The sequence below is a fragment of the Ostrinia nubilalis genome, chromosome 26 (assembly GCF_963855985.1).
Source record: "Ostrinia nubilalis chromosome 26, ilOstNubi1.1, whole genome shotgun sequence".
In the NCBI taxonomy this organism is placed as follows: Eukaryota; Metazoa; Arthropoda; class Insecta; order Lepidoptera; family Crambidae; genus Ostrinia; species Ostrinia nubilalis.
Window position 1 is genome coordinate 4,837,795 of NC_087113.1, and position 13,983 is coordinate 4,851,777.

Sequence of the window (13,983 nt, forward strand, 5' to 3'; positions counted from 1 at the left end):
GGAACAAATGAAGCCAATATGTCAGTTTTTTAATGGGATCTTGTTAGTCATACATTATGTGGTTTAAATTACTGGTTTAACTTTAACTGATATGTAGATCTTAACACGTTCTAGAGTTGAATTGTCAGAATTGACCCTTATATTTTCGAAAGTCTAAACTGTTGTGCAAAATATACGATGGAATAAAGTAAAAAATCTTCTAAAAATGAGACGAAACACTCAGTTCTATCAGCCTGTTCCATTCCATTGTCAAAGTTCGGACACTTTTAATTTTTTTACTGTTTCCGCATGTTATTTATTAAGTTTATCGGTTTCTTTACAGTCGAACATGCGGGCGCTGATAAGGCATTGACAACAAAGGAACAGAACGAATGAGGGTGGCGTTATTGGGGTGTGGACAGATAAGCACCAGGGTTGCCGATAACGGGACATTAAAATGTCAAAAATAAACAAAAAGTTGCTGTTTTGTGTCATGTGTTTTAGTGTTAAGGAAACAGATTCTGATAGTGTCATGACAGACCAGTCACCAGAGCTGTTAGGAGCTGTTTATTAATAATTATTACCATAGAATAGAACGATTGAGATTTTTCGATCAGAGTGCTCTATACGTCTATACCTCGTCTGTTCTGTCTTCCTAGAAAATTCTTCTCTGGATAAAGGATTGGGATATTGCAAAAAGCCATTTAAGTAGACCTACTTGAACCAGATCACAATATTGGATAGGACTCCTCATTATAGAGCTCTCCGTGATAACTGCCCGTGCCTCACGGTTCTTCCGCATTTGATTTTACTAAGCAAACTGACAAAAGAAAATAGAAAAGGGCTTGCTCTAATATTAAGTTACTATCATCGACTTTTTACGGAGTTTTTTATTCGTTTTATTAAGCACAAATTGTTTTGACTTTCGCAAACAAAAGCTTTTGTGTAAAGTCGAATTTATTTAAAGGTTAACCATAAAAGTCACATGAGTTATACTACCCCTTTATTAAAAGATTTATTTTTTGTAATGAACGTAAATCTCGATTTCAAATCAAAGAATGACCGCCAGACCAGTGTGGCGACGTATCATCTGTCAAAAATTTAAAGCGCGCGAAATTGATCAATGTTTTTTTGGTTTATGATTTGTGTTCCTATATCAAGGGTCGTTAAGTTTAAAATTGATCTGTCAGTTGAGTGAATAAGCTTTGGCATTCGGGATATTCCTCGAAAAAGATGTCGTTCGTTCCGGTCGATCGTGTTGTGTTTTTTCATTTGCGAGATATGATGGCGGCTCCAATAAAAGTGAAGTATGCGACGAGACGAATAATTTGCCTTTTTATTGCCCCGACGCCTTGTGGATTGTCTTGCTGTGAAACATTATGCTCTTTTTATAGTTTTGCGATGATATGGCATGTTAAAAATGCGTTTATTATGCAGTTATGCCACAATAAAGTGGTTTATGCAGAGTAAAGCCTACCTATCATAACTTGCTATGCAGAAAGGCAGAAAGACTTACTAGGTAGTTTAGGTATCTAAATTAGGATTAATCTAAATTACTAGTATACTTCCTAATTTATAATTTATTTATTTAATTTAGATACTAGCTTTACTATGCTTTCGACCTTACAATAAATGAGTAAGTAATCAGTCTTACAAAGTAGACGCAAGAAAACCACACTATAACATTTTCCCCTCCGATCATTTGTCAGCCCTGCAGCCCATTGTCTATGGTTTGGGATAGGTCGGGTCGATACCGGCGCCCTCGCGAAGGCAACAGCTGATCGCAATGTTGTAAGCTCATAGTGTACTTTAGAGTTAGTGGTTAAATTAACGGTTAACAGTTAACTGTACAGTCTACTCGCAAAGTTTTGATTAGTTTTTTATTTTCCCAATGCGTGACCTGGGTAGGTTCTTACTTACGTAGGACAGTAATAAGCTATCGCTTGATCGCTAGAGCTATGCTCCTGCTACCTTTCTGAAGTTTAAATTTCATGTTTGTTTGACGTTACATTTGCGGGATTGAAAATAAGTGACAGATTTTATCTTTGCAGACATTTAAAGCTAAATTACAGGGCAAACCGCGCTTTCGGCAATCCGCACTTCGCTGCGGACCAAATACTTAACATTCAAGAGCGTCATTCATAGCTCTTGTGAATTGTTATCAAACTATAATACTAGTAGCGTTAGCTCTACCTAACAAACACACGTAATTAGTATAATAAATACGCGTATGAAAGTAAAACCAAACAAATTAATCTCCTTTTGTAAAGCAAAACGATACAAAACTAGCTATTAACCAGCCTCATACATTACTGCGAGGCGTGCACATGCGTTTAATGTTTGCTCCATACATTAGCTTAATAGGCTCTCATTTCCATGGCCTTTTTAAGAAAATAACATTCACCCCACAACTTTGATGGCAACAGTCCGCACAAACGAAATAGCTCGCAACGTATTAGTTTGACGCCATGCGATTGATTTATGGCTGAACAGTGAACACCCCTCCTATGGCTAGTGTTGAGATCTACGAGTTATCGATAGTCGATACCATGAGAACAGAACAGTTACTACTCAACGAAAACAGATATTTCAGACACAGATTGAAGATCTTGCTGTAACTTGCAAATCGTTACAGAAGAATTTAATGGTGTCGAACTGCCGAAATCGACATGCATGCTTCATTTTCAAATTCAATACACGAACAATACAAAATATGTTAATAGCTACTGTTAACAGAATCATATTGAATCGTAGGGTAGTATTTTGGTAGTTAAATCTATCTAAATTAATTTACGGCAGTTTTACAAATTCCATAGAATTTTCAGACTTATTGCTCCAAAAATTTACATTATGACTATCGATGTAAGAGCATCGATAGGGTAACAACACTATTGTTGATTAGGTGCGGAGGGAAACATAATGTTATTTGCTATAGCTAGCCAAACTCACTACGGAACCAAATACTTAATATTAGGTGCAGCTTACAACTTAACACTGATGTTTATCCTAAACATAATAATGTTTGAAATAGGGATACCTGCATAAATGTATAATGGAAAATAAATAGATGTGAACGATGTGAAAGTTATTCTTTAGTTATTACTATCAATCTTATCACTTTTATCTGTAACTAGCTGTGCCCGCGACTTCGTACGCGTGAAAATTAAGTTTTCGCAACACTTTTTCATTTTTGCTCTGCACCTATTACTCGTAGCGTGATAGTATACAGCCTAAGCCTTTCTCGATAAATGGGCTATCTAACACTGAAAGAATTTTTCAAATCGGACCGGTAGTTCCTGAGATTAGCGCGTTCAAGTAAACAAACAAACAAACAAACTCTTCAGCTTTATAATATTAGTATAGTAGTTAGATTATTGTAGAGAAAGGAATTTCATAATTTCATTTTTCTGGATAAGGATTTAGTTTATGTAGTCAGATTTAAACACAATCAAGGATGAACAAGTACTTGATCACTATGTACTATATCGACGGGTCCGTAGAACGAACACGTATGTTACTATAAGACGAATTATAGTTTTTTGATCAAATGTAATAAGTATCACAGTAGCTATATAGATGTGTAATTATTTTTTAAATATCATTTTTACTTTATGAAATAACTAATTGAACATCACCTTATCTGAAATATATTCCGACGAACAATCTCGTAACATCAGACACGAGTTTGTACTCCGCAGTGACGGTCGATTTTGGAGGTTAAAACTATTTCTTTATTCTGAGTCATATTAATGATAAAAAGTGTAAATTCAGTGTCACAGTATATGTTTTACGATGTCTGCATCATCAAGAAAGAAAATAATTTTAGATTTACCGCTACAAATGTATAAAAATGATTTTTGTGATACTACTTCAAACGAAAATAACAATAAAGCAAATAATAATCTGGGTAAGTACTTGTATAATATTTTCAAGTCGGACGCTTTTTAAAGATAGGCTAGGTGTTTTTTAGATTTTGTTTAATATTGCAAGAAAAATACGGCACACATTAAAATTGGCGACGTATGTGACTAAAATATTTTGTTCTACGATAACTGAAAAAAATGTGTTTCTGTATTATTTGAAGTAGTAATTTAATTCTTAAGAAAATCCACAAAAGTACAACTCGTTTCGATAAAAAATAAATTTACCTTCTTATTTTCACTTAGGTTGTTGTTCAGCCAAAATTATCCTAAAACTTTTAAACGCATGTGCACATACGATGTTGTTCAACGTAAATTTAACAAAAAAATATAGTCGTATGTGATAAAACGATTTTGTTCTTTGTAAAAACGTTTACATGAGACTTTGTTCTAAACAAAAAACAGCATTAAACACTCCTTTCAATTAAAAGGTTTTTTTTACTGGTGATAGGATAGCGCTTAAAGTAAGGTAATACAATTTAGAACTTACATTGGATAATATTTGACTTTATTACAGAATCTACATACACACGAGACATCCATACTAGTTCGAACTCCTCCTATGTTCTTCTGATTAATTTCGTTGCGGGTCCAATGACAGTTTAACTTTCCCCCGGGACAAACTTGACCTTCATTGGTTGGGTTTTTGTGGTGGTCAAGCTGTAGATCCTGGCTACACAGGAGTTGCAGTGGTGGGAACGAGAGGTGGGCCCGATCCATATTAGCTCCCCTTACCGCCAGAAACCCACGCCCTCATAGAGCGCTCGTCTCACTCCAAAATCATTTATACTCCCGATGAATGGCGTCTGCTTGTACGATGGGCAAAAACAGAAATGGTGAACCATATTTAGTCAAAGATATGGTGCAGGAAAACTTCTTTAACTTTAAAACCCATGTGAATGACAAAGAATGGAACAAAAAATTAATAAAACAAAAGATCATATTGTGGACTAAAATTAAAGAAGTTTTCGTCGATAAATCTGAACGAAATAAATTGTACTTTAAGTATGATTTAAATGAAGAATCTTACGAATGCTTAGTTATACGGAACGATACAGGAAACTCATCTTTAATACCTGTCTTGGAACGTGCTTACTCTTCACCACTTCAATTAACAAAAGCTAAATATAATGATCTAGAAAGCATGTGCAAAACGGGTGTTATAAATGCTACTAATGCAGTATTTTTTAGATCTTTACCCTACAAATCTAGCAATGCAAATGATGACGACTTGAGTAGTGAAATTGATGAGTGATACACTAATTAACTTTTTTTAATAAAAGAAACTGTTTTTGATTACCTAACAAATTAGTAGAGTAAAATAAATAAGCAGAGGTTAGTAAATTAGTGATTATAAGCAATGATTAAAATACAATGAAAAAAAAAAACTACTACTAGATAATAATTTCGTTGTTATAAGGATAAGGTTTAGTGATGATGTTATAATGTGATTATGTTGAACTTCATTAAACTATTTATTTAGTTTCAGTCAGACATAAAAAATGAATGTTATTACAAAGCCTGTACGAACATTCATTTTCAACCGACTTCAAAAAAGGAGGAGGTTCTCAATTCGACCCGTATGTTTTTTTTTTTTTTTTTTTTTTTTTTTTTTTTCTATGTTTGTTACGCGATAACTCCGCCAATTATGAACCGATTTGAACAAATCTTTTTTCGGCGTATAGGTAATACCTCAAGGGTGGTCCCATTTAAATTTAATAATAAAAAAAACAACCCCCAAGGGTGGAAAATTGGGGATGAACTTTTTTATACACAATATCTCCGCCGATTATAAACCAATTTGAACGATTATTTTTTTGTTGAATAGGTATTATCAAAAGGGTGGTTTCATGCGAATTTGAAGAAAATATTTCACCCCCAAGGGTGGAAAATTGGGGATGAACTTTTTTATACGCAATATCTCCGCCGATTATGAACCAATTTTTTTTGGTCTCAGTGTACTGCCTACCTTCAGTGGTAACATCAAGGTAATAATTAGTTAACTAAAAAGCAAGAAATAAGTAAAATTTTATAAAAAAAAATAAAACCGACTCCAAAAAACCTACACTAAAACGTAGAAAAATAATTACTAATTACCTACTTATTTATTAGGACGAATTATTAATATTTATGTAGGTATACCATGATTGATACTTTTGGAGTCGGTGCAGGCAAACTTTACATGTTTCATAATCTTGGCACCGACTCCAGAAGTATCAATCATGGTATACCTACATAAATATTAATAATTCGTCCTAATAAATAAGTAGGTAATTAGTAATTATTTTTCTACGTTTTAGTGTAGGTTTTTTTTAATATTTGATTGTAAATTAGTAAATAGTTTTATGGAGTTCATTAATTATTTTAGACTAACGCTATTTGTATGGAAAACAGGCCCAAAGACGGGGTTCTTAATGTTTAAACGTAAAAGAACAAATTTATTTTGATACTAGAAACCTTTTGTTTTGTTAAACATTTTATAACATATAACCATTGATGTATGAAATTATTTTTTTTTTTAATTTAACTTATTTGTATGAAAGATTACACGGTAATAAGCGGTTTACGATTTACGAGGTATTAAAAAAAACACTTACTAGATCTCGTTCAAAACAATTTTCGTTGGTAGTTTTTATAGTAATGTACATCATAATTATGTTTTTTTTAGATTTTTCATTTTCTTATTTTAGAAGTTATAGGGGGGGACCAACTTTTTTCCACTTTGGAAGCGTCTGTCACGCAAACTATTCGGTTTAGAAAAAAAATATTTTAGAAACCTCGATATCATTTTTGAAGACCTATCCATAGATACCCCACACGTATGTGTTTGATAAAAAAAAATTTTTGAGTTTCAGTTCTAAGTATGGGGAGCCCCCAATATTTATTATTATTTTTTTATTTTTGCATCAAAATCTTAATGCGGTTTACTGAATACATCTACCTTCCAAGTTTCAACAGTATAGCTCTTATAGTTTCGGAAAAAAAAGGCTGTGACATACGGACGGACAGACGGACAGACAGACAGACATGACGAATCTATAAGGGTTCCGTTTTTTGCCATTTGGCTACGGAACCCTAAAAATGATTGTCTAAAATAGTTTTCCTCTTACCATCTACATTTAGATACGATAACGGTACCTAGATTTAACACATACGACTTTGGTATTAAGCCAAATATCGATGTACATAGTCTCTTGTACACATACTACTTTTTGTGACTATAAAGATTCCATAAAACAAAGTCGCATATGTAGTTAAGTCTGAGTTTATTCCAGAAAACAAAGTCTTACTGTTACATAAGAAACAATTTTAAATAAAATACATATTTAAAACAAAACACTACACAGCAAAAACAAGTAAACAAAAGAAACAAATACTTTTTACTATAATTTACTTCAAATTATGATGTTCTGATACGTAATTCACATGCGTAACTTTAATGCTTCCTACTGCAACCAGACAACTTTGAAGATACGACTTTGTTCTTGGGACCCGTCGATATCTAAACCCCAACCTACACGTTTTTGTTGAAGAATCGCTCCTATTATTAGCAAAATTATGGTAAGTGTGCAACTTCGTTCGTTAGGTACTTACTATACCACCACGAAATAACTCTACTTTTTAAAAATCGTGATACTACAGCTATACCTTTTCAATACAATTTAGTAGGTAACATTTTTAAATAACCAACTGCGTTTCTCACACACACAGTCATATCGAAGTAGGTTTAAGTGATTTTTTTCAATACATTTTGTTCAATACGTATTGTTTCAATAATGTTGCTCTGCTGCTGATATTTTTAACCTTCTAACAGTTATTATAGGTTTCACTTTAGAATAGCAATTGGATTTGGTGCGGTGGCAAGGCCGTGGGAAACCATCTAGAGGGGATTTTTATGTTTGTAGAGTTTGTTTGCTAAAATAAATTATTTTTACGGCTTCTGTTAATGGCAATGGCCGACAATGATTAACTATTGGGGTAATAAAAGGAAAGCTTAGTTAATTAAACATTAAATGAGGAAAAATATGAAAATTTGCTTTATGGCACAAAATAATTTCTGAGAGTAACAAGCAAGTCTATGATGATGATGATGATGATGAACACTCCCCGGTTTCTGACTTGAGATTTTTAGCTTGAACGTGCTCATTTTCCACTTAAATATGAAGTGAAGCCTATAGTCGTCATAATTAATTAAGTACAAGAAAATAAGCATGTTGAAGTTAAAAATCTCAATTCAAAACCGGCGGTAATAATCTCAATTTCTGAAACTGGGGGTGAAACGAGTAATTAGTAAATAGAAGCGTTAATATTTTTCTTTAACTCTAAATATCAGGTGAGACTATCAGAAGTTAAATGATGACATAGGGTAAACTGCCAGTCATTGGACATTTAAAGGAGTTATTGGACAGTTATTTATTGAATTAAAAATAGGATTTCTATTTCAACAACTAAGAGATTCCGACTGATGGAGTTAAAAGGGCGTTAAGTTGTAATTTGCATTTGAAGGAACAAGTATTAATTCATTTTATGGACATTCAAAGGGCTTTTTGTCCAATGATTGGCAGCGCCCAATAACTGTCGGTTTAACCTAGGTAAAGAAGAGTATTAGTCGTATTTTAATATATTTTTCCCTTACCATGAAATTAAATCCTTTTCTTTCATGCACACAACATCACACACTGTCACTAAACACACATAAATTCACGACACATAACCGACATAATACATCCACACATCCAACGCTTGTTAATCACAATCACCTTTATGGGTCATTCCACAAAAATATGTCAACTCTTAGTCCGCGCCACATTTCACATGAAATATTTGTTAATATTTTATTCCAAAATTGTTAAATAACAGCTCGCAATGTGCTTTATTCATCATCCATTTATATTTTTTGAAACTGTTTTTAAAACATCTTAAATTCCTTTTGAATGACCCAAAACGTCATTCCCTAGGCATGTCCGTACTCCAAAAGTTTGTGTTTTGGGACCCACATTTATAAAAACATCAACTTTATCCTTTGTTTTAATTAACGAATAATCTATTTAAATGTATATTACACCAAATTCTATTAATATTTTGCGGTTTCAATAAACAATAATTTGATTTTCTTTAGTTGAAAAAGAGTCTACAGTTTTTAGCGTCATTCCCTCGCCACGCACTGATTTTATAATTTTGCGCTTTAATATGTAATTAGAGTGAATGACATTTAGTTGAGTTTAAAGTACGATACGAAGTTATCCTCAGACCATACTGGCTTTGCGGTAGCCGTTTTTTGAATTAGTGCAAACGTGCCAGTTGTTACCGAAACATGTGTTAATCCAGTCACTTCGTCAGTCCCTAGTTGAGTAGCTTTATTGATTATAATAGGAAATTGTATATAATTTAATAGTATTTACGTGTGGTTTTTTGGCTATTTTCGGCACATCGTATTAAGCATCTTATAATATAAAGTTAATCTGCATTTGTGTTAAGTTTTACTCCAAATCGTCAGTCCCTAGAGCGTCAGGCCCTAGCTTTAAACGGCACTTGGGACTAAATTACTAGTTAGGGAATGATGTTTTTTATATAGTGATAATAACAAAACAACTACATTATGTGTATTAACTTATCTATAAATGTTAAGGTTAAAAGTTTTATACTTTATTAGAAGTCATATAGGAGTAATGTAGTATGAAAAAATTGAAAATTATAATTTCTCCTAAAATAAAGCATAAAGTGACTGGCCCTTTTAGACATAACATAGTTAATTAATAAACAATAATTTACACTAATAAAGTATTCAAAAGCATCTTAAAAAAGTTACGGACAAAATGACGTCGAAAATATACAGATTTTTATGGAATGACCCTTATAACGGTGATTTATTTTACATTTACAAACCATACCACGCACTACACATTCCAACGCAACAAAACCACACAACACAATATACCATAGGTTTATTAGTTAGTAAGTGCATTGATTTGTTACTTAAGCAACTTATTGTTAAATAGTCAGCAACCCATAACTTGTACCACACACTAACTTTCGAATACACCACTTACCTGGACGCCCGGTTGCGGACGTTTTTGTTATCTACCTCTTAAATTCAATTATTGTAAATTCTTTAAAATTTTTATCAGATATTGTAATTGGCTTAACGTAAGACCATTTTATGGGGTGGAGGGTTGATAACCTGAGATACAGGATTCATCCTAGTTCAGGTGTCAACCCACCATAGCTATAGTTGCATTTTGTATATACCTACAATTATAATTGTTAATATTTGTGTTCTATGGTGAGAAATAAAGAATTATTATTATTATTATTATTTACTCGAAAAAGTAATAAATTTCGCGAACCCTAAATTCTAGAACACCTTAACCGACTCCTTGTTGGTTAAAACAATTACACAAGTTCGGTCAGAAATAGCCCGGGTCGACGGCCGCCGTAACAGATGGATCAACAACCTGAGGATTACGTTCAGTGATGAATCTCGGACTTGCAATGTCTGAGGATAATATCCGCTGCAGGATGCATTATTTTTAGATGAAATTAGAGATAGATTTAGAATTGGATAGATACATTCGAGTATTGTCACAGTGACACTACTGAAAGGTGTTGAAAACACTGTTACACTAGGCAAGTGCGTAATTACTAATTACCTTTATTAGTACTAGTCGAACGTCAATTTAAATCTACTCATTAGGTATTATGTAAGTTTTAATAGTATGTAGTAATTTTATTAAACAACCTGAGGATTACGTTCAGTGATACTCTTAAATCTCGGACTTGCAATGTCTGAGGATAATATCCGCTGCAGGATGCATTATTTTAAGATAATACTAGAGATAGATTCATTTGCGTTTGTCACAGATGAAGAAAATATTACTCATACACTAGGTAAGTTAATAGGTACCTACCTAAATTAGTCGACTGTCAATTTAACTCCTAAATCTACCTACTCATTAGGTATTAATTATGTAAATAATAGTAATTTTATTAATTAGCTCGTGTTGAAATTTTAACCTTGAGGGATGCCTTTGTCTAGCCGTGGACGTCATTAATTTGGACAGAACTTTTACCTCACATTTTATACCTATTTAGTAAGTGACATTATTCGGTGCTAAACACCAAATTAAGGAGATCTTCTTGGAAATCAATATAAAAACCAATTAACCGGGAGCTCATGTTACCTTATAAACAAAATCGATTACACCTAATGTTCTCCGGTCTTCGCGTAACAAATAAAACACGTAGGTGCCAGTTTCAATTTGCCAATTGCCAATAATGAGGTAGTGATTACGAAAAAGGTTTTTTGAAAGATTTTTACCTTTTTCAATTTAATTAAATTAGGTAGGTACCGCCTCATTGTGATTGCTTTGCACTAGGGTGTCCAATCGTCCGGGAAATCCGGGACTGTTCCGTGTCCCGTAGTTTCAATTTTCTGTCTCAGGTGATTGATTGATGATTTCATAGGTAACCTTATGTTTGTAAATATACTTACGAGCAAAAGTATGGAATCACCCCTTTGTGTTCCGAGCGGTCTTAAGAACTGAATGACTATGTATTGTATGTATCTTTGGTATCAATTTAAAGTTTATAATATCACCTTTAAAATGGTGCCATTTTTATTGATCTTCTATTAGTCATTTAGTTCTTATGATCGCTCGGAATAAATAGGGTGATTCCATATTTTTGCTCGCGAGTGTAGATTTGTCTAGAGATCCGTGGGCTGAATGTGAGTTTACATCAAACGTCCTCACTAGTGAGCGCGTTACCAAAAAAAAGAAAATTTAATTCTTAAACGTTTCCGCTAGGGGCGCTGTACAATCCGTCACACATTTAAAATGTCATTTTTTTACGCGCTTTGATGTAAACTCACACTAGGCCCTCCGGATACAAGTACCCATTCTAATATTAGTAGATGCAACGGCACCTCAAGCGAAACAAGTTTATAATCCCATGGGATCCCATGATCTCCTTTTTGTAAAAGGGGCGATTTTGCAACAAATTAGGTAAATAATTATGACTGTAATAATGTGCTGTCGTCTGCTGTACATAAGAATGCTAAAATGAGTCTTCCCGGACTGTTCTGCCAAAGTAAAAAGTGGGCGTGCCTACTTAACGACCTATAGTTCGACGACACACGACACACCGATTGTCTCGGAGTGGGCTGGCTGGCGCCTCGTGACCTTTCCGCTGGAGTGACTTGACCTTCCATAATGCACCATCTATGTGCCGAATACGGAACGCAATATAAATGTTTTAGACGTAGATAGAAATGTTAGAGAGTAAGCTATGTTTGGGACATGTGTATGTAGGTAAGTGCCAAAACCTCCCTTTTTCCTCTGGTAAAGTAGAGAGGATTTCTCCTGCAAAGGAGACTAAATGATGAGGCAAGCAGGCATGCATAGGCTTAGAATTTTCAAATCGCTATTATTATTATAATATGTAGGTATTCATATGAACGAGACATTCCTGAATAGAATGTTATTTGATTGCTATTTCTGTGCTTTGGTACAGACGACGGCACGTCAACGTTACCACTCTGGGTTCTTGTGCAGTTGTGATAAGAGCGAATTTGTAACAAAAATGGGTAGCCTGATGTGCTGTCGTGTGTACAATTTGCAGATCTGGGAATTTCTCATAAGCTTGTCTGACCTCCAACTGATATTTTCTGGAGTAACTTAGGTACTTAGGTAAGTCAGTTCGGTAAAGCGGATCAAAGAGGATCAGCTAGATCCAAGTTGAGAAGATTGGACGAGTTCTTTTGTTATTTCAAAGAATTTTAAAGTCCCAACACTGTCTGGAAGAAAGCTCAAAGATTTAATCCTGTGTTGAACTTTTATTTAGACCAAGGTAAAGCTCTTTCCTACTATTTCATTACAATTCTCTTTACTCTTTCGATTCAAAACTCAAGATTCGCCTGCGTATTACTACTTACGTTAGTACCTACTTATTACATACTTTGCTTGCCAATGTCGAGTTAAAAACAACATAATATCTACTTGGGTATTTGATTTGGCTTGTTCATTATGTTAGGTTTTAGTAAACAAACCAAAGAAGGATTAATTTATGTAGTAAGTTCATAACGTCGGAGGTCCATTATGAAATAGGGAAGCTTAGATTGTTTGCACAACTCACGATCTGGGGGTCGGTGCGGAATACATACCGTCCTCATTTTGCCATAAGGAGAATGCAAGCGTCATTTCACTAAACATTTGGACCCTCCGCCATTTAAATGCATGGTGCGTTTGTGAAGATGCGCAGACAGTTTGCAAAAAACATAACCCTCCTGGCTTACTTGGGTAAAAATGTGCTATTGGCAGAATCATATACCTGTTAAGTAGGTATATGATTCTTAATACTGACAAAAACAAAATTGGCATAATCCCAGGTAAACTATTGTTTCGTCTGAGATATTCGCAATAAAACTTAAATTGATAAGTAGGTATCAACCTAAGTAGGTACTTTAAAATTTTGCATCAGTATCACATCATATCAGTAAGTATCAGTAGTCAAGGGCTCAGGGCATTGCATTTCTAAATTATGGGACGAAGAAATACCTGTTTTAATTAACTGTTGTGGAAACTGGCACACGATTGTGATCCTTATTTGTGCCGTGGATTCCGTTAATCATGCAATATTCAATCTAGCCTGTCGTGGTATCCAGCCATCCTCATTCGACGCACGCGCTTGCGTTCAGCCTAAGGCTGTGAATTTGCTATGACACTGGCTTTATTTATACCAACGAACGCCATATAAAAAACACTGAATTAAAAAAATATATGGCAGTCAGTGCACATACTCTGCATCACACACAACGTCTTTGGGCTTCAGAGGATCTTGATAGTTATGTTATTATAGGTAGGTACCGAAAAGTCTGAAATCACTTTGAGGATAGCCGGATTATGAAACAAAAAAATTGCTTAAATGCCAAGGGGACTTTTCGTGGTCATAAACAATGATACCATAATCTACTATAGATTTTGTATGGACAAGAAGATGCAAGAGTTACAATCGCCTGTCGCCAACCCAACTATTTATTTTTAAAGAAAGCTAAAAATCGTAAATTTTTTAGTTAATCGGAGAATTA

General features: G+C 34.1%; 1 protein-coding gene across 1 annotated transcript in view; it reads left to right on the forward strand.

Annotated features, from left to right (window-relative positions):
• LOC135084487 (uncharacterized) overlaps window positions 1-13,983 on the forward strand; it is a 131,595-nt gene that overhangs the window by 11,983 nt on the left and 105,629 nt on the right. The window lies entirely within an intron of this gene.